Source organism: Triturus cristatus, chromosome 1_2 (genome assembly GCF_964204655.1).
Source record: "Triturus cristatus chromosome 1_2, aTriCri1.1, whole genome shotgun sequence".
Classification (NCBI taxonomy): Eukaryota; Metazoa; Chordata; class Amphibia; order Caudata; family Salamandridae; genus Triturus; species Triturus cristatus.
In genome coordinates this window covers 1,036,968,355-1,036,990,528 of record NC_140580.1, presented here as the reverse complement: position 1 = coordinate 1,036,990,528, position 22,174 = coordinate 1,036,968,355, and the positions used below count along the sequence as shown (strand labels likewise).

At 43.0% G+C, this 22,174-nt stretch overlaps 1 protein-coding gene across 1 annotated transcript in view; it reads left to right on the top strand.

Annotated features, from left to right (window-relative positions):
- The window catches only part of BRINP1 (BMP/retinoic acid inducible neural specific 1), a 418,088-nt gene that overhangs the window by 261,379 nt on the left and 134,535 nt on the right, over nucleotides 1-22,174 (top strand). The window lies entirely within an intron of this gene.

Genomic DNA, 22,174 nt, shown 5'->3' with positions numbered 1-22,174 from the left:
TTTTAATATATTTATATACACATAAATCAAAAACAATTATTTATTGTGCACATAAACAACAACACATTTCGGCAGTGAGCATTTGTATACATGTGTAGATATATATCTATATATATATATATATATATTTGTACTAACTTGATCAGCTACGTTTTGGCTTGCCCAGTTTCATGAAGATCTTCCCATGAAAAAAAAACGTTAAGGAGGGGTGAAAAGTGCATCATTTCCCATTTTAGCTCTCATAGAAAATGTTACTGCATTATAGAGCAGGAACCACTGAATGGATTTACACCGTACTTGGCACAAAATAGACCTTTACTCAGAAATCTTGCTTTTTCATTTACGTTAAGCAATTGTTTTTGAGATATACATATTTTAGAAAAGGGTCCGGCAGGATTAAAATAGTTAGCACTTTGGCATATTTTGTCAGTTGAAAAGCCCTTCATTACTGTGCTTATAACGTTTGCCCCTTTCGATGATTACGCCTGAAATTCGTCATAGTACTTTCAGATTACTATTGGTATTTTTGAATTTCTGCATAGCCATAAAGGGAGAACAATTTTAAAAAGTGCGGGCAAAAAGTGTAGAGGAATAATCTGTTTCCTATTGGCGTTCCATGTTTTATGCCAATCCATAAAGAAGGGGAGGAAAGTTAAGGAGGGAGGCAATAAAATGTACAATTGCTTATAACTTTAACGTTTACAAATGAATGTATATCAAATGTGGCAGACAGATAGCAAGTTATACCCAGTGCAAGTATTGCAAGTTTTGTGCAGATCCAATGGAGGGGGGGTCATAACATTTTAGAATTAGTAATAATATCGATACAGTCTAATGGATCTGCATTAAATTTTTATCTGCCAATAAATATTACACTGTTAATGAATCCACCCAAACATTGGCAACATTTTGGAATAAAAAGTGTGAAAAAAGAATTTAAAAAGGTTGGATCAAAATTAGACAGGTGTGAAGTGACTGTTACAAGCATATGACAAATGTGAGCAGGTAAAAGAAAAAAAAGGAACCCTTTATTATACGATCCATCAGCCTCAAAACCGGTAATACCAAACATTTGAACTGGTATGCGGTAGTGTTATGGCTAATCTGCACCATTATGTGTTTGGCTCTCAGAAATTGAAAATAACCAAAGAAACTTGTGTCTCCTCGCTCAATGCAATGTTTTTCCACCATTTCCGGGATGTTTATCCATACACATTTGACTAGGTATTTCCTGGTAAAATGTGCAAACACTGAAGAACATGGCCTTCACCTATAATTTGTTATCCAATTTGACTGGTTTATCCTGTTATCGGTCGAGCTGGAAGTTAAAAGGTACTCCAAATGAGGGCCTTAGAGATTGAACAGTGTGTAATGCCAGATGGATACAGTTATAAATGGTGGTCTCTAGTTGGCAGAGGTATGAACCATTGTCCAAGTAAGGACCCTTGCTTCGAGTCAGAGTAAGGGAGTTGCACACTTTAGATTGTCCCTGCTCACTCTCCTAGTAGCTTGTCATAAACAGACTGGCTTATCCCAAAGGCAATTTGTAACGTATTTGTACCCAAATATACAGTAGCACAGTGAAAACACCACAAATGGACATCACACCAGTTTAGAAAAAAAGTATCTCTATCTGAACCAAACAAGACCAAAATGACACAAATCCAACACACATTCTCAAAATATTTTAGAACAGTTTAAAAACTAGCACTTGTAGAAACAAATAGCTCCACCTGGGGCTATTACGACACCGACCACGAGGTACACGGCATTGGGCACGAAGTCACACGGACCCCCAAACAACAGTACTTTGGAAAATAAAGTCTATGGACGATGCACAGTGCTGTGGAGGTGAGGTGTCAGTGCCATGGTGGAGGCCCTGGTTGCCATGGGGTAGGTGAGGCATCGAGTCCAGAAGGAGTAGAGGCATCATACCCAGGACAAGGGAAGTTAGGCGGCAGCGGCAGTGAGGTGTCGGGTCCCGTAAGGCGATGCAAAGTCGATTATTGGCTTCGCGATAACAGAATGCAGGTGCTGGCCATGATGGCGTCGGTGTGAGTGCTGGCGTTCGGAAGGCCGATAACTATAGGCGTCGGCAGGTATCGAAAGGCCTCTGAGCTGCAGTGCAGGCAGGACGGTGCATCGTGCACTTCACGAGCCGTGCCCCCGACCTCGGTGCAGGTCGCGGCATCACTGTCGGCATCGCTGGAGGCGTCAAATTTGTTTTTCTTGCTTTGCAGCACCAATCACATCTTTCTCAGGGCCCAGGATCTGGAGTTAGCACCCTTTTGAATACAGGAGTCCTCAGAGAAGTCCAGTTGGTGGTAAGTCGGTTGCAGGTGAAGTCTTTGTGTACCTTAGACTCCAGAACTTGAGGCCAGCACACACAGAGCCTTAAAGATTCTTCTTCAAGCAGGCTCATAGCAAAGTTCTAGTCTTTGTCCTCTCCTTGGCAGAAGCAGCAACTGCAGGCCACCTCCTTACAGCTCTCCAGCTCTATTCCTTTGCAGAGGTTCCTCTTAAGTCCAGAAGTGATCTAATTCTTCGGGGGTTGAGGTCCGATATGTATACCCCATTTTCTTTTTGTTCTCTTTGTGGCAAGGGTCTCTGAGCCCAGTACAAACCAATTCTTTCCTCTCTGATGTAGCATGGCCACAGGAGGTTGAGACAGGGTTGTGCAAAGGCGACACAGCCTATTGAGGTGCAAGTGAAACTCCTCCTACCACTTTATTTGCAGCCAAGGTCTATTCAGTCCAGCTATGAGTCACCCAGGAAAGGCAGGACACACATCTACTCCCCTTGTGGCTGTCTACAGTGAATGCACATCTCCAGCTCCTGTCACTCCAAAACCAGATAGTCAATACACAAACCATCAGAGGCATGCAGAATGGTTAAACACGAAAATGCATACTTTCTAAAAGTACTAACTCCGGGCACAAACTAGCGCACCCATCTGTTGCACTGCTATGTGGGAAACATCCCTCATATTAAATCACTAGTTGTGAAATTATCCTTATCCACCATTTAGTACCAGCACTGTGTTATGTACTGTTTTGTATTGTGAAGGTCAGCAGTGAATGGTCAGCTGAGTTGTTTTTTTTATTTTGTTGCAGAGACCCCTGACGAAGAGCCTTTTAGGCTCGAAATACATTGGGTAGAAGTAATGAACCTTCTCTGCTGTACGTTTTACCTTGACCTTTATTTGAACGTGTTGCTGTGAAATGCCTTCACGGGCACTCAGTAGACATATGAAAAAATTAAATAAAGAAACAAGATGGAACCTCGCTGTCTCTGTAGTGATTCAATAAAGCTTTGAAGAGCAATGGAACAAGGAATCGTATAAGTACTGGTACTACATGGTGAATAAGGATAATTTCACAACAAGTGATTTAATATGAGGGATGTTTCCCAAATAGCAGTGCGACAGATGGGTGCGCTAGTTTGTGCCAGGAGTGAGTGCTTTTGCAGAAGCTTTGACTGGGGGCGGTACACAGGAACTGATCGCACGCATTTACAGATGAAAGCAATTTCGAACACATAAAGTTTGACAAGGGAAGAAGTGCATTCTTACAACGTATTTTTCTACTTTCTGAAAGTGGCATTTTCAAACACACAATTTAAAAAACATTACATTCTGAGTTCAGAGACATTAAACTCCATTTCTCCATCCTGTCCCGATGGAAAGTTATACTTGTAAGATGTTACAAAGTTACTCCCATGTCAGCCTATGGGACAGATAGCCTTTCAATAGTGAATAACGAAATTGGCAGTATTTCACTATCAAGACATGTAAAACACACCAGTACATGTCCTACCTTTGACATACACTGAACCTTGCCCATGAGGGTACCTTGGGCCTACCTGAGGAGTGCCTTACATGTAAGAAAAGGGAAGGTTAGGGCCTGGCAAGTGGGTGCACTTGCCAGGGCGACATGGCAGTTTAGCAAAGTGCATCCAGACCCTACAGTGGGTGGTCCGAAACACATTTACAGGGCTACTCATGTGGGTGGCACAACCAGTGCTGCAAGCCCACTAGCAGCATTTGATTTATAGGCCCTGGCACACTCAGTGCACTTTTCTAGGGACTTAGCAGTAAATCAAATTTGCCAATCATGCATAACCAATTATAATCATACTTTACACGGAGAGCATATGCACTTTAGCACTGATTAGCAGTGGTAAAGTGCCCAGAGTCCTGAAGCCAACAAAAACAGGTCAGGAAAAATAGGAGGAAGAAGCAAAAAAACTTGGGATTAACCCTGCAAAAAGGAAATTTCCAACAGATACCTTCCAACATTAAAGAATCCATGTAGAACAATTATGTGTGATCTGCAGGTCTTGCGTTCAAATTCCTGCATGGCTGACTCACTTACCCTTGTTCCTAGGTGAGTAAATTGAGTATCATTAAATAGGTAAATGTAACACCTCCTCTTTAAGGAGCGGACAGTAAGTAGAAGTGAGGTATGAAGAGCTATGTAAACAAATTCTTGTAAATTGTCTGGGGAAGATATTCAAATTTTAGGGCTATAATTATGGGAACAGGGCAAAATTAGCCATTTGCAGGCATAATCCTATATGTGACCCCACTCAAAAGCGGCATTGTATTACATTGTCTACTGGAGGACATATCTAACAACGCAAATGAGTGTGACCACTCTTCACCATTACTGTCTTCTGTGAGGCAGTGGACATAAATCAAAATAAAATGTCACAGAGAAGATGCACTAACATGCATCCACAGTGAAATGATTTAATTTATTTTAACATATTGTATTTCTGGAATAATATAGTGCTCAGTAACGATATTTGGCTTTAAAGTCTCAAAATGCACACCCACATTTACAAAGGTTTTGTGTCTGGCTTGCGTTACTTTTTTAACATAGACGCAACACAAAATCTTTTTGGGTATTTACAAAGCAACACAAATGGCTATTTGCTTTGCTATGTACATAAAAAAAAAGTTATGCAGCACATTCTACTGCCAGCCTTGTGTTACTTTGCATCAGGGAGGTGTTCCATGGGTGGCTTGTGGGCATTCTCTACAGGAGCAATGTGTATCCCTAACAGTTTGCCATATATGTTTATGAGATGATTGCTAAAGATTTCTCAAAGCAAATCCTGAGATTTATCATAAAATCATGAGCGGCTGTACTGGCAGGCACCATCTTTGACACCTTCCGGCATAATTTGCCAGCCGTATAGTTAAGCCCTCTTAATTGGCCATTACTCACTACGCCCACACTGTGCCCTTTAAATAAAAGGGCATGTTCAACCTAAGTGTATTAAGGAACATGAACTTTGCTTTATTGTTAAACAAGTATATTTCAGTGTTTAAATATATATATATATATATAGACCAGACCATTCTTATGTAATTCCATTGGCAGGGAATTATTCTAAAGCTTTAGAAGATGAAAGAAATCCTCATTTTATACGCTGAAAGTTTCCCTTTACTTCAATTATCCCACATGCATTAACGTCATTAACCTTAAGGTTTATGGTACCAAGCAAATTGCATTTTAACTCAAAAGCTCTGCTAGCAAACATCTTGTATTTTCTGCCTTTGTGGACTCTGGAGATAAAGACTGGAACAAAATGACATCTGCTCTTATTGTGGGAATTTTGTGAGTGAATGGTCGGGTCAGAAGAACATCTGTACTGTAGGTGGGCTGATGGATGTGTGTCAAAAGGGCATCTGTCCAGTTTGTACTGATGCACTGGAGAGTGGTGGAGAAGGGCATATATCATTGTATCTTCTGGTGGTTGTGGTCAGAAGAAGGTCAGCTATTATCTTGGCAACTTTGGACTGGGAAAACTACTTCATAAGGGGGTCTGTGGGAAGTCTCCCTTTCTAGGGTACTTTCCCTCAACTTTTAGCTTTTCTCCTTTCCAGTTTTCCGCTGCTCTGGATGCTAGCCTTAGGACTTGAGTGCATTTGGCACTTCTGTGCATTGTCAAAGCACTGCGCTCGTCATATACATATTGTGGATATGTGTATTTATTGGTTGATTTGAGTTAGCTGTAAGTACCTTGTCATGGGGTAAGACCTACACCAGGAACATATATCTCTAATGCACCTTCGTGGGCCTGCTGCACTGGTTGTGCCATCCATGGAGGCAGCTCATCGATTGTGCCACAGTTTTGCCCAGGTTGGGCCTGTGTGCACGGGTTATGGTTACTCGGTTTGGCATTCAAAAAGCTTTGAATCAAGGTTGTGCATGTCTCCTGCTGTATCAGAGTTCTCCCTGGTGACAGGGTGCGGTGTTGGGAAGAGGTTAGGCAGGCGTGCGTATGTGTTACCAGCAAGAGTCGTGAATGATGCCGGATGGTTTTCTCGGTATTATGGGGCCTGTCTTCTTGCATTGGATTAGCATGGGGGATATAGGGAAAGGTTGTTGAGCACCATTTCCTATGGGTAGAATAATAACAGTATAGTGTTTGGTATTGATGAATTTGTAATGGCGAATCCTCTCCGGTAGTGGGAGGGGCTTTGACATTATGGTGCTGAAAATGTCCCTTTGGGAATGTGGGCATTTTGATGCTTGGGACTCTGTGTGCTTGGCCGCCTGTCTCCTAATTCACAACTGGGTGTTAGGGGACAGCCCATGTGTACATTCTTGATAGAGGACCATTAACAAGGCATTCACTGGAAATTGTGGACCTTTGACTCTGAGGGGCCTTTTTTGGATGGTTAAGTATGGGTGGAATTGGGACCTGCATTCCAAGAGGCAGGGTCTTGGCTCCACTAAAGATTGTGATCAAACCTCCCATGGTAGAATGGCAGATGAGACAAAATTTAGAGAGGGCTTTTGCATTTCAAAGGTGGCCTTTTGAACTGATCGTATCGTAAGAGGCCATGCTGGGTATAACTACTGGGGCTTTGGCCTACGAAAGCACAGACACTTTTGAATTTAGAACCATACAACGCAGGTTCGATCCTGGAACAATGACATGAGAAATCAATAGGGAAGGATAGTCTGCAGCTGGACTATCTGGAGACTTGTATTGGCTTGGAACTTGTTGTGCTCCAAGAAGGGGACTATCACTTGGTGGATTTTTCCTGGTCATTGCTGGCCTGCAGCTAAGTGCCAACTGTCATTGCCTGGGTCTCGAAGTACTCTCCAAGTGCCCCTTAGCTGGTCTCCTGTTCAGGAGACCCCAGGGATGCAAAGGATCTTTCTGTCTCCACAAGATTGTAAGGACTGCACTGGGTGTAGTGGAGACAGGTGGAAGTGATTGTGGTTGTGACAAGGACCTTCCTGGCATACACCATCATCTTGCTTTACAAGAGGAGTGTGTGCACAAGATCAGCAGCCATCTGAGGTGCTGGGACGTGAGAAGTTCTAGGAGTGCAGGGAAAGTTTGCAAAATCCGAGGGAACTGTTCTTGCAACCAGGTGACCTGTGCTACCTTGCACTAGAGAACGTGTGGGGTGCAAGGGGCATTGGGGGAACCTGAGCTGGGAACTGAGACTGTCTTTGGCCTCCTGATCGGGGGGATGATAGCGCCTGACATCGCAGCCTCTGTCTGAGGTCATTGGCTCCCTCTCAATGGACCCACGCCACAGGGTGCTTTGTTTTAGAAAACACTGTGACGAGACCCGATGAGTTTGATGTGCCTTTTGTTCATCTGCAGCTGACTGGCTGGGGTCTACAGCAAGTCACACCTCCACTTCAGCGGAAAAAATTTCTCCAGACAGGGAAGCGCACCAGATTCCTGGGTCACAACCTTTTGTCTACGGGGGTTAGCAATCCCACACTCATGCAGTTACCATCAGGCACCTGGAGGTCTAATCTGGATGGATGAAACTAGGTAACTGTTTTCTTTCTGTGTTAGGTGGTTCCGACTGTCTAGTCAGCAGGGTGCCAGCCAGCGCAATGTGTATCATTGGCTGGTGGAGATGAAGGACTGAGGGGCTGGGTCACGAGGCGTAGTCAGAGACTGGTGACTGTTTGACCTTTCTTCAATTGGAAAGTCCGACAATTGCAAAAAAAACTGTAAAGTGTATTTACAATGTGTGTTCCATTTTGATTTAAATAGAGAAGTGTAATGATTGCGTGTAACTGTAGAGTGTATATACAATGTGCATCTCATTTTGATTTCAGTGTGCGTAATACAATGACAAGTGTTTTTATACATAAGGTGTGGAGTCTTTTTTGTAGCAGACGCAGTGTGCTTCGAGGGGGTGTTGTGCCAAAACTTTACACTCCAGCCCGGAGGATAAGCGTGACTGCTCGGTGCCAAGCTAACAGAGGGTGAGCACAGGTTATCGGAAAAGTGTATCGGACGCATCCTACTTGGAATGGTGGATACTGACTGGCTTTGGTGCCTCTTAGCCAGCCCGAACCTGCTGGGTCTAACAGTTTCTCTTGAAATATTCATGCTGACTCTCACGGTGAGAGACAAGGACTCTTATGGAATCTGTCCATTCTTATGGAATCTTAAAATATGTGTGCTGATTGCAAAGATGTATAATCCATCTACAAAATCATTTTGCCAGACAGAAGAGTATCTGTACAGAGTCGGGCTGCCTGTAAAAGTTTGATTTCTGGGGTTCAAGTTGACTTGTTTTCAATGTTGGCTAATATGTCCCTCTGACATCTAATAACCCTAGAGATGCCCATTGCTAAATGTTGTAAAGAGAGGGGAAGGTCTTGTTTTTATGCAGATTTTTCCAGCCTGGATAGGGATCTTTACATTTTGGTGCTGAACATTAAAATTCTGAGCTGGTGGCATGTGTATGGGTGCTCGTTAGGGATGGAGATTCTGGTGAGCAGGGCGAACTAGAGCTCTTTTTTAATTTGAGCAGTCCATAATTCCTGCGTTAAGATTCATGATATTTGCATATCTCTGCGTGTGCTCAATTTGGGCCTCTCAGCATTGGTGTATCCGCACATCCTTGAGCTAGGTGAGCGAATCATAGCCGGGGAGGGTACCCGTTGTGTGCTGAATGTGCGGAAGCAGGCAGCAGCGCCGGAGCTAAGAGGCCATGTGGGACTGCAGCAGCCTTCCCAACACCCTCCTAGCCCACTAACCTTGCCCAGGAGGTCTCCCCACCTAATTATTCCTTTTAGTCTGAAGCGGTGGCCCTGGGGTCTCTGCTGAATTTGTTTCCACGCTTGGCCCCTGGTCTTGTCATCTGTTCGGCGAGAGATATTTTAATTGGCTCTGACATGCTGTGCTCTATTAAAGATGGCGCAGCCTTTGCAGTGGTCCCCTCGGACTCGGTGCTGTCCATGCGAAGGTTAAGATATGAGCTAACAGAGCTCGCAGGCTCTGCTGTGCGCCGCCTCGCCTCTAATGGTGATGGATACCCCAGCTAGAATTCTGTCCTCTGTGTTTATCTTCTAATGAGAGATGAGAAATATCTAGATATGTTACAGACCTCAACACCACTTCCCCTCTCACATTTCTCTCCCTAGTCTGCCTGACTTCCACTCTCTATTTCTAGAACTCGCTGCCTTCGTATTTTCTTCCTATTAATTCATGTATTTCCATCTATGGGGCATATTATCAAGCACGGCGTTAACATTAAAGTGGCGATAATGGGCTTGATTATATGCCGCAGAGAATTCCAATAGAAGCCCAGGTTGACACCACAACATGGGCTTCTATGGGAATTCTCAAGTGCATATTATCAAGACCGTTATCGCCGCTTTAGCGGCAGTTTTCTGCCACTAAAGCGGTGATCATTTTAACGCCGTTTCTTGATAATATGCCCCTATATCTGTTAGTTTTTCTCTTTCAACCTTTTCGCTTTACTCTTTCTCACCTCATCTGCTTTTTTCCCTAACGTCGTTACCTTCCTTTTCCTTACTTTCACAGCCATCAATATTTCACTATTTTGCTGTCTTCACTATTTCACTGTCAACTCTCTTCTTCACTTCTGTCTTCTTCTGTGTGTCTCCTCCCCTGAATATCCTTGGCACCGTACTCTACGCATCCTAACTTTATCAGATTCTCTTTCTATTCATAACTTTGCTCTTTTCATCGATCTTTTGTTCCTCTTTGTCTCTGTCTATCTCGCTCTCTTCCTGTTTCGTATCATCTCAGCCGCTTTTATATTCTGTTTTTCTTGCTCACACTAGCCTCATGATCTCACCCCTTAGTGTCTCTCATACACTCGTTTTCTCTTTCTTTTGCTTGCTCGCTCCCTCACCTCACTCACTCAATTTCATAATTTTGTTGTGATGGGTGGACCTACGGTTGAATATGTCTGAAGTTGGATGGTTTAATGCAGACACTCAGATGGCCCTGGGCACCCTAATGCTCGGATGACCTGTTTAGGTTTTATCCAATAAGGTTAATGGTTGCTCTGGAGCCTTGCTGTACGTTGTCAGTGATATCAAGGAAGGGGTTTGATACCAAACATTCAAACACAATGGATGGCTGTGGGGGCATACAGGAAAGTGCCAAGTGGTCTAGGTTCAAGATGTGAGGGTTGGCAGGGAAGAGCGGTAAGTCGTGTGTGATGAGGACAGTAAGTTACATCATGCTATTTAAAGGGTTGCTGAGGCTGGAAGAGGATGGATGAGCATTTGATTGCATTTAGTACAGAAAATATTGAATTATTCATTGCCCTCAGATGTTCACAAAGGCAGTGTGCTAATTCCAATCCATTTACAGAGGAGGTTTTCGTTCATAGTCCAATTAGATGACCTTGTGTGGAGTCTGACAAAGTACAGAAAATGGGAAGAAATCTGCTCGCCCTGTTTAGATGGTGCATTTTGGAGTGCGCTGCTGGATTTCCATGCTTGCAGTCGAGTAAACTATTCCATTATGTGCATATTCCCTAGGCCTGGTCGGTAAATTTCGTTCTGCTCGCGGAATTTGCGATATTTTGACATTTTCGCGTTCCGCGGAGAGCACGACAATCTCAAAACGTTCGCAATCTGCTGCGAAACGGAAGTATTTTTCTTGTTCGCACTTTAAAAATGTGTTGTCGTGCTCGCGGTCGCGACTTACCAGGTCCCTGCGTTCTCCGACGAATTTTCCCATCCGTTCGCGTGCACCACGAGATGTTGGATTGTTGGTAGCCAGTCGCGCTATCCCACGAGAGTTTGCGATCGCGAACACGTCATTCGACCTGGAACATGAAATAAGCATCGCGAGCAAGATGGCCGCGCCCATTAGCGACCGCATGGGCAAGTTGGAGATATATTTCCCCGCAAGCACGCAAAAACACATCGCGAACGGGCGGGAAAAGCAATCTCCGCATCTTCACGGAAGTTCCGTGTGCTCGCAGAGATTTTGAGCAATTTCACGATAATTTGCGAAAGTCAATTTCGCAAATTCTGCCCACCCCTAATATTCCCCCTTTGAGGGTGAAGTTCCTAGTAGCTTGTGGGGTAAACATGTATTTGATAATATGTGGTCATTTGTGTTTCCCAGCATGGATGCCTGGTTCACTCTCTTTATTGTAGATTGTGCCACACATAGGAGGCAGCTTCCTCTGTGCAGGGAGTGATTATGGAGGTGGGTGTAGAGTTTTGGGAAACAGTATTCTTTCATAAGGACTTGACACAGTAAACTGTGATGGTTAATTGTGTTCCAATGGTACTTAGGAGTTAATAATAGTAAGGGAAATTAAGCAGATTGCTTGACATTGTATCTTCCTATCTGTAATGGTCTTGTAGAGTGAGTATAATGATTAGTTATAGATATTATCCAACTGGTCAGCGTCAGTGGATTTTTAGAATATATAGACTATTTACGTTCATGCCTTTTATGTCAGATTGTAACTCACATGAAGATGTCACCATTGTTGTTGAAAAGAGCTAAATCTAAAAGTTATTGTTGCAAGCATGGATCACGTGATCTGAAGTTGAATGATGAAGATGTGGTGAGAACTAAAACCCAATTACTAGGACCAAGAGCCTTGCAATGTACTTATTGCACTTATTGCGGGAAAGATCTTGCTGGCTCTGGAGGTAGCAGGTACAACAAGAATAGATTTTATAAGCTGGTTATGTGTCAAGTTTATTATGCGTTGGTTAGTCCTCAAATACAACGTCTGAGTTGACATAAGTGCTTCTTTCTCTCTAATTTTATTTTGTGGATTTACCACCTCTCATTAACGATATCATGTGTATAGATTACTCTTACAGATTACATTTTAAGAGTTATTTTCTCTATTTTACTGGAAGGAGATGATCCCTGGGTCTGCATTCCTGTTTAGGATGTTATAGTTAGGGTTCAGTTTTTAAAGTAGAGAATGACGTATCAGTTCTACAGATATTGCTTGTGGAACGGAGAGGAAGATTCTTTGAGGCTGCTCACAGACTTGCTGTAAAAAAGGATGAGTTTTGTAAGGCAGCAAAGATGGGGACATGTCTAGTCTAAGGCTGCCGAGTCTGTTGCTTTAAGGTGGGTACCACCAGGAACCTGTAGAGATTTCTGTTGCAAAGGATTATCACAGTCTGTTTAGATTGGTGTTTGAAGCTGGTAGGGTCACAGGCTGAATAGCCTTCTGTTGAGAGAGGGGTCAGTAGCTGTACAGATTGCTTCTGGAAATAGGAGTCACTGGCTGTGTAGATTACTGCTGGAAGGAATCGTAACTCGCTGTGTAGATTACTGCTGGAAGGAATCGCAACTCGCTGTGTAGATACCTACTAGAAGGAGGGGTCACTAGCTCCCTAGATTACTATTAGAAGGAGGAGGAACTGGCTGTGTAGACTTATTAGTAGGTTGTGTCACTGGTTTTATAGATTACTGCCAGAAGGGGATGTCACTGGCTGTGTTGGTTACTGCTGGGAGGGGTGTCGCTGGTTGTGGAGATTACTGCTGGAAGGTGGAGTCACTGGTAGTGTAGTTTACAGCTATAAGGGGATGTCACTGGTTGTGTAGATTACTGCTGGAAGGAAACGTAACTTGCTGTGTAGATTACTGCTGGAAGGAGTAGTAACTCGCTGTGTAGATTACTGTTGGCAGGAGTCGTAAATCGCTGTGTAGATCACAACTGGAAAGAGGGGTTACTGGCTGCCTAGATTCCTCTTCAAAGGAGGAGGCCCTGGCTGTGTAGATTGTTATTAGGAGCAGATGTCACTGGTTGTATAGATAACTGCCAGAAGGGGGTGTCACTGACTGTGTAGGTTACTGCTGGAAGAGGTGTCACTGGTTGTGTAGATTACTGCTGGAAGTTGGAGTCACTGGTTGTATAGACAACTGCCGGAAGGGGGTCTCACTGACTGTGTAGGTTGCAGCTGGAAGGGGGTGTCTCTGGTTGTTTAGATTATTGCTGGAAGTGGGTGTCACTGGTTGTGTAGGTTACTGCTGGAAGGGGAGTCACTAGTTGTGTAGATCAGTGCTGGAAGGTGAAGTCACTGGTTGTGTAGATTACTGCAGGAAGGTGAAGTCACTGGTTATGAAGGTTACTGCGGGAAGGTGAAGTCACTGGTTATGTAGGTTACTGCTGGAAGGGGGTGTCACTGGTTGTGTAGATCACTGTTGGAAGGTGAAGTCACTGGTTGTGTAGATTACTGCAGGAAGGTGAAGTCACTGGTTATGTAGATTACAGCTGGAAGGGGGTGTCACTGGTTGTGTAGATTACTGCTGGAAGGTGGAGTCACTGGTTGTGCAGATCACTGCTGGAAGGTGGAGTCCCTGGCTGCATTGATCCCTGTTAGAAGGGAGAGATAATTGCTGTATATGGCACCTGGAAGGACTCACTGGCTGTATAGATTGCTCTTGGAAGTGGATGTAGCTGTTGTTGATCGGTGAGTGACATGCCTGTGTAGATCAGTGTTGTGAAGGGTAGTAAGCTACGTGAGTTTGTCAGCAGCATTTTGTGTTTGAACATATTACTCTTGTATAACTGGAATGACAGTTATAAGAAAGCTTGACCTGCTTTACACACCTATATAGAACATTGTGATAAAAACAACTCGCGTTAGCCAATACCCCGTGATGCTCTCATCAGCATGCATTATTTTTTTCAGGAAGCTATGGAGGCTGAAATGGAAGCTGGTCAGTGCAGTATTTGTGTCGAGTACAATGGAGGAATAATTGTTAAGCGCAGTAGGACATTACCACTTAGATTGTGGTAGCTCTTCGAAGGGCACAGTAGTGACACTACAATCACTTTTGAAAGAACTGTTGATGACTTAAGAGTCTTTGGGTGGAAAAACTTTTGCACACAGACAAATTACCTTTACAACATAGTGGATGGTGTGAGTGTCTGACAACTGTATGATATGGACACACCAATTACTTTCACGAAAGTAGTGTGCTTGATGTATTTGTAAACATTAGGACTTGAACCATGCACTTTTCCTCTGTCCCGCTCGACTATTGTATCGCCATTCGTTTTTAGGATCTCTAATTTTAAAATATAATGCCCGAGCAACTGCTGAAGCCCTTCATTTATTCTTTTCTCCTCCTATTAAAATATTTTGTAACAAAGGCCCACATGCATCAAAGCAAAAACCGGTCGCAAACGGGCAGATTCTCAGAATCTGCCCCTTTGCGACCGGTATTTTTGCATTTGGGATGCATCATCCCAAATGCAAAAATCGCAATTTAAGGAATCTCTAAATTGTGATTACTTAAATGCAATGCATTAAAGTGAAAAAATTAGCGATTTTGCTAATAGGAGGAGCAAATTACCATGAAGTTGAACTTCATAGTAATTTGCAAAAACTTTGAAAAATGCACTAAAGTGCATTTTTCAAAGTTCCATTTTACACACACACATGCCCTTGGGGCATGTGTGTGTGCAAGATGTACTCATATGCAGATTTCAGGGGTGCAACAGGGTGTCCTTTTGACACCCTGGCACCCTTGAAATTGCATTCTCAGTTTGCGATTCTCTAATTGAGAATCGCAAATTGAGAATGTCTTCCCATTCATTCCTATGGGCCTCTAGGCCCATAGGAAAGAATGGGGAGGTATTCCTTAATTGCAACTCTCAATTTGCGAGTCGCAATTAAGGAATGTTTAGAAATCGCTATTTTTTAAACGATTTCTACATGCATAGCCTTTTGCTATTCCTTATTAGCGAATCCTTATTTTTCGCTAATAAGGAATCGCAAATGGCATTGTTGTTGCATGTGCCAGTAAGTTTTTAAATGTTTTAACAGCTTCCTAAATTTGTATTGAATAACTAGTTGAAGCCCCCTTTTTGATATTATGCAATTAATTATATTCGGGGGGCATTGTTGTTTTAATGTTATCACTATAATGCTTTAATTGTAATTATCCGTGTGGATCTGGTTTGAGTTCCAAATCTTGAAATTAACACTTGCCTTGGGTAGTTGTATATTTGCTCGAAGGGTGTGTACCATGTGGCACTGTCAAGCACAGAGATGACAGTTGTAAATGCAAAATAACTCTTATAAGTATTTTTGAGAAGTATGGCACACTCACATATGTTATGGCTGTTATTGATGTGAGGAGTGTGGCACACGCAATTACCATTCAGAGCTATCTAGCTGCTGTAACTGTGAGTGTGAAGCACTGTGCTATTCACAGTATACACTTGTGAGGGAGTCGTGGCTCCTGTAGCCATCTGTGAGCAGTATCACACAGACCCAAAACAGCAAATGACTGAGCACAGCATGAGTCTCAGTGAATGTTCACAATGGATCGCTGCCCCACTGTGATGATTCCCGCTTTACATCGCCCCACTGATGCAATGTGTGATTTGCACTTACAATAATGTTAAATAATTCAGGCAGGGTTAGATGTGCAGTTTGGAGATTCTGGTTTCATATAGATGGGTCTATTCCCACAGTGCACCACCCACTGCAGACCACTTCCATCAATGGCACATTGGTATTGCACAATCTTTTGGACTGTCCCCCTTAACAACCATAAACCAGTATTATACACAAATGGAAGACAGCGTATACAAAAAGAGTTAATACTGTGTGATCTCAGACACACAAAGTGATGTCACCGTTCGGTGTGACTGTAAGCACAAGAGCCATTGACTACATACCGCAGCTGACCTAAACTGACGTAAATTTTGGTACATGACTAGTCTCCGAAAATGTATTCCATCCTTTTTTATTAACTTTTGAGCTTGCCCAGCTGTTCATCTGTGGATAGGGTATATGTGATAATTTGAGGATTAACAGCAAATTATTTTCTGCGAAAATTCCCCAGACAAATTAATTCACACCTTCTAAGCATTGGTAAGATTATTTAACATCCTACACAGAAAAGAGTGCTTCCAATGTGTGATGCCTTCCACTTTGGAAGAAGGGTAATGCCAACATTTACTATCAGGACCTTATCCTATAAATGGATTGCCCTAGACATTCCACTGATTTATATTGGAAATCATGTCCCCGTGTTTCTGGAAAATCCCTAGTGTGGGAGCCTATATGAAGCGAGACATGGACTTGTGCTAGAGTGTGATAATAGTGAATGGACTCCATCTGGGGACAGGAGTTCATGTCTACACTCTGTGCATGACCTTGGTACATTCTGAAAGGACACCCTTGCTCACTGGATGGACACTTATTTTTGGCATCACACTTTCACATACAGGGTAACCTTCTCACACGTACTCTGCATATGCATCCCTGTATAATTACTTCTATATTCCCTAGAGTGGAAGAAAAATGTCTTGAACTCACCATTATTTCCTATATTGATTGATTCCAAATTAATAAGAGTGCCACAAGATAATTTTCATTCCTATTTGTCTTTTTTATGGCCGATGTTTTCTTGGCAGCCGGTCATGGTCTGTTGTTTAATTTAACAGCATTTGACCTGTCCTTGTCAGACAGAGCAAGACTTACCAGAGAGACACACAGAAACCTGTTTATGAACGAGGAAGGGGCAAATCAGCTCTTGTATCTTCTGCGGAACTAGCTAGGTTCTTTCTAGACAGAAATAGACCCAACTCGACGATAGCATTGCATAGCCTGAAGGTGTCCCACTAGGGAAGAAGCTTGAATCCGTTCCTCCCTTCTTGTAAGCATTTGCCCTTCACTGCTATCTGCAGCGTCTTGGTGCCCCATCTAAGCTCGCTCTATAGATGATAGCGTTGAGGTTATCTACCACAACAAAGGGATGTGGAATTCCAATTAGGATTTCATTGTGGTGGGTGCTGGCGGACAGGAAGCGGAAACTATTATTTCTAGAGACCAGTCATCTACAGCGCAACCGTTTGAAGATCAATAAATTGATCCTAAAAATAAAGATGCAGAAAGATGATACGCTTTAGAGAAGACCGTGATACAATTCCAACTCTTGCTTCACTGCTAGAAATCTGTGCCCCACCATACGCCAACAGCCTCTTTGCTCCCGGTCAGGGGCTTCTCACTACTTCTCCACAGAGGTCACTTGAGGTTGCCATCAAGATGTCTATTTGTAATAGAAGCAGATGCTCGAACTTGTCGAGTGCATTTACACCACTCGGCGTAGGTGGAGTGTGCCCGACGCCTGCACATGAGTAGGATGCAACACAATCTCAGACAAGACGAAGAGCTGTCTCGAGATGCCCCTGGTACTTGTCTGGCAAAGCCGGCTCGTGTTTAACACTGACTACATTAAGATCCTTCACCTTTCTGGAAGCAAATCTTGCCGCATTGATTTTCTGTTGCCAGTGTTATCCAGGGAGACGTTTGCAGATGCACATATCAGCGGTTGATATATAATAAGAGGGATCGATGCCAAGCTCCTCATGGCGCAAGTACAGCAGATATTAGGGAACAGCACATGCCCCTAGCACTTCTTAGATAATCCTTCTAACGGAGTCTTGTCAGGCGTCGCCACCAGGACACTGAGGATGGAAGATGCTGCATGCAAAGTTCTTCGGGGGACTGCTCCCTCTGAAACACCAGAGGGTCAGGGGTTCTGCAACTGTTCTACCAAGGCTGAGGGTAGCCGACTATATTCCAGGGTTTGTATTTATCAAATGTACTTATGAGATCAATTATTTACTTATATTTGTCTTTTCACACTGCCTGCATGAGGTCCAGGGGGTGGTTGTTTAAGTTGATCGACGTTCGGACTATATGGATTTGGGGCACAAAGATTCAAGGTAGGAGTTAACTAGCACAAGGCATGGGTTGATGTAATAAAATATACAAATATTTCAACTTATTATATAAAATGCAGTCCACCATTTTCATTCATACACAGTTAAGTTAACTAGCAAGCCAGCCAATGTCATATTATCATTGTCAGCTAAATGGCACAATGCTGCCACGCATGCGGCCCGAAGCAATGTTAATTTACCTTTACAGGCTTACGGGTGCATGTTTGAGTGAACAGTAAGGGAGTTGGGTAGTGTAGCCCGTGAAGAGTGATGCATGTCGTCCTGTAGTGTGGCAGAGAGAATGTAGTAGCAGGTTGCAGCAGAAACTGGTGACAGAATGGGGTAGAGCGGTACCAGCGGTACCAGATGTTGTGTATCCGCAGTTAATGGCGTGGATGCTCGTATTCCAATAATGCACACATGGTAACTGGGCTAAGTGTATTTTTGTATGTCAGTAGGGCACGGATGAGCTCTCATCCAGGCAGAGCCACAGGCACTTGCAAATAATTTTAGGAGTGGTTGAATGGGGCTTGGGGGCTATACACCATGTTCAAGCAATGAGCGAGGCTTGGAGGTGGGGAGGGGCTTTTTGACACATACTTATTGGTTAATCTAAGGTTAGATTTCCTCAATCAAGGGCTTCCTACAGTGGGTGACGAGTTGTAAGGCAGCATCCACGTCTACTGAGAGAAATCTATTTACATTAATATTTACATATGCTTAGTCCAGTGCGTAGAGTATGACATTTTCATGAGCTTTGCTTGAGGCTCAGAAATTACACTTGTCAGTTAAAAATAAGACTTGTCAATGCAGCTTGTTTTCCGACACAACATATCTACCAGTTACTTCCCATGGCTGCTGTGAGTCTTTAATAGCCTGCAAAGGGGTTTAGGTTACAGAATTTTCCTCGTCCTTAAGTGTGTTTTCTAGGCACAAAATGTTGCAATCATGTGCGCAAAATATGTCGCCTGAAAGCAATGCTTAATTTGTGGAATAATAAGAGCCGGAGCCCAAAGTCTTTCTCAGAAACGCAGGGCCGGCCTGCAGAATGATGAAGTTGCCGAATACCAAGGCTGTTTAGTCTTGATTGGATACTCTTGCTTCTTTCAGTGACCAATCTACACTTCTTGCCGCTTTGACGCACTCTTGCAAGTTCTTTTTGTTCCCAGCTTTCTCCCTTTGCCACTATTATGCTGCCATTCTCTTCATCTTTCGTTTCCTTCTTTTCAGTCTTTCTACCTCTTGTTGGAGGTCAAAGTCTAAAGATGGAAAAACAAGTTCCTGTTCCAAAAATAAGAGTTGGTGGCCCCACGGCAACCACTGGCTCAAATTAAGCACTGCCTGAATGTGAAAATGTCTGATCTTGACTGACAGAATCATGATCAGAAGACATTTGCAACCAGAGAGGCAAACTAGGGACAATGTGCAAGGGAAGCTGAGTTTCTGCAGTCAAAGGCTTGCGGTGAGACTTCGATCACAGAAGTTCCCAGATAAGTGGTGAAGAGGCACCTGTTGGAACACTTGTAAAGTTATACCTTTGTAGATCTTCCCACTCTTCTTAATGGTATTCACAGCTGCTTTTTACAGCAGCTCTAGATGGCAAAGCAACTGGAGCTAGTGTACAAATAAGATAGAAAAGGCTAGGTCCAAACACCCAGAGACATTCTTGGATTATAGGGAAAGGAGATACAATTCACAGCCTGACAAACCATTTTCCAGGTGAAAAATCTATCAAAAAAGAAAGTTAAATATGCACAAGCACATTTCTGTCTACTACAATCCTCATGTAGGGCAGAAGGAATACACACGGATAGCTCTAATATGTGCAGATGTTGATGCATAGGTCTGACGATTTTTCTAAGTCATCTAATAGTCTGACATCTATGCACCTCGGTCGGTATTTCTGTTAAAAACCCAGTCCAGTCACCGACACCCAGTGTACTTCCAGGTGGAACCAATCCCCATCTCCATCCTTGGGTATCCCCCTAGGAACATTTATTAGGGCCACAACAACAAATCAGATTGACGAATCTTCAAACTGGGGATATATCCATATTGTTTTATTTATATGCTTCATTACAAGCACTAAACTGCACCTACACACCTTACACTGTCAAGTATTCAGTAGACGGTGTCTTTACCGCCTGAAGAAGGCCATTGAACTGCTTTGGACTTGTAAACTGACTGAAACATATTGCCCTAAGAATACAAGGGATACATTCTACCCACATTATTGTCTTTTTAACTTTATCTTGGGAAGACTAGAATAAAGTACTATCTACGCCAAAGTAGTTTTAAACAATACATCAGTCACCACGTCTTTTAAAAACCAGGTGGATACTAGGATACTAGGATGCTATTTCAGTGCATGATCTGAAATAAGGTTATTTCTTACTTTGGAGATTAAATACATGAGCTCCCAACCATCCAGGAATTCACTGGGGCTAAAGAAAACACAACTACTATTAGGAGTGGATACAATAATGGCGCATTCCACCAGGCGAGGGTGCTACTTTCTTTCAAAAAAAACCTTAGCCATGACCTATTACCATGAATGTACACTGATTTAGCAAATAAACTATGTTCTCCAATAAATCTGATCTTTCTCTTAAAAAGCACCAAATCATTTCTCTTGTTTTTGGAACTATATGCAAATTGTAGGATGAAATATATTATGCCTCGATTTGCCACTTGTTCTCAGGATGTATGTGAAAGGACACAAAGTATGTATGACCCTCATGACAGCCATTTTACTCTACATGCCGGGCAGGGTTAATGCTGATGAGATTAAACACCATCTCAGGACTCAGCGCTGTCTACCCTCAAACTCTATCCGCCTATCACTCCCGCAACTCCCGCAACTCCTATAGCCACAACATTGCTCACTGTCGAGCTATGTCTTCCTATTGTTGGACAAACATCTGGTTTGATGTGTATTTATTATAAAGTCAAGTGCTGTTTCATTCATCTGAGCAGCTTGAGGCATGATGGTTGACAGGTGGAAAGACTTCAGTGCATTGTTGTCACGTGACCACCTTTCACAAACACTGGCACAGTCCTCTCATTCATCCCAATTCTTACAAGTGTTTCAGTTCATGGTGTGTGCAGTATGAGTAAAGGTTCTCACTAACTTCACATATGCAGAAATGCTTGGAGGGATTCTCCTTTAATACTGACAAATAGATGCTACAAATACAAAAAGATTGTCTACGTTTGGTAACTTTATACGAAAATAGCACCTTCCCAACAGGTCAACATTAGCTTCCAGATGTCCATGAACGCTTATATCTTTTAATATATGTAGGGTCCTGATATAGCTAAATCCATGGACTGCTGAACGATGGTGGGTGTCCAGAGAAGAAGGACAGATGGGTGCTTCAGCAGCCTCTACAGCAAATGGGTGGAGAAAGGAGAGCCATGTTAGAGTGAGTACGGAACATTGATTCAGAGAGAGATTGATGTGAGGTAGGGAGGTACGAGATCGGGATTTAGCAGCAAACCAATCTCTGGTGGATTGTACAATAACAAGGAGTACCTTGGAGAGATTGAAACCATTTGAGATCCTTACTACATGGTCGCCATGTCTTCTTCTTCTGCTACAGAAATTTTAACAAGAGAGTTTACAGATAAGAAACTACCGTACAAAAATCTCAAGAGCAGCATCTAGCACGTCTTTATGGATATCGTGAAGATTGCAGGTTGAAAGTTATCAGAGGTGCTCTGACGTCAACATGCATCACGCTTTATTACCTTCATAGGCTTGACCCACTATAACCTTTAAAGGTCTGACCTATGATAACCCTTATAGGTATGCCCTAGGGCAACCTACATAGACATGTCCTGCGATACCTGAACAGATGTGATTTGAGATACCTGTACAGATGTGAGCTGCAATACCTTCACAGATCTCTTCTACGTTACATATGTAGACCTGGCCTGTTTTATATGTACATGCCTTGTGAACTTGCAACGTACACCTGACCTGTGAGACCTGTACAGGTCTAACTCACAAGCGCTAGATAAACTAGACTTGAGGTAACAATATTTGAAATATCATGACTTATAATGCCCATATACGTCCGAGGATGACCTTTATAAGTGATTTTACTGTGCATGTGTGAAGCATAGACATGTCAGACATGACCACACACCTATTCCTGTATAATTTTAAAAGCCCAATGAAAG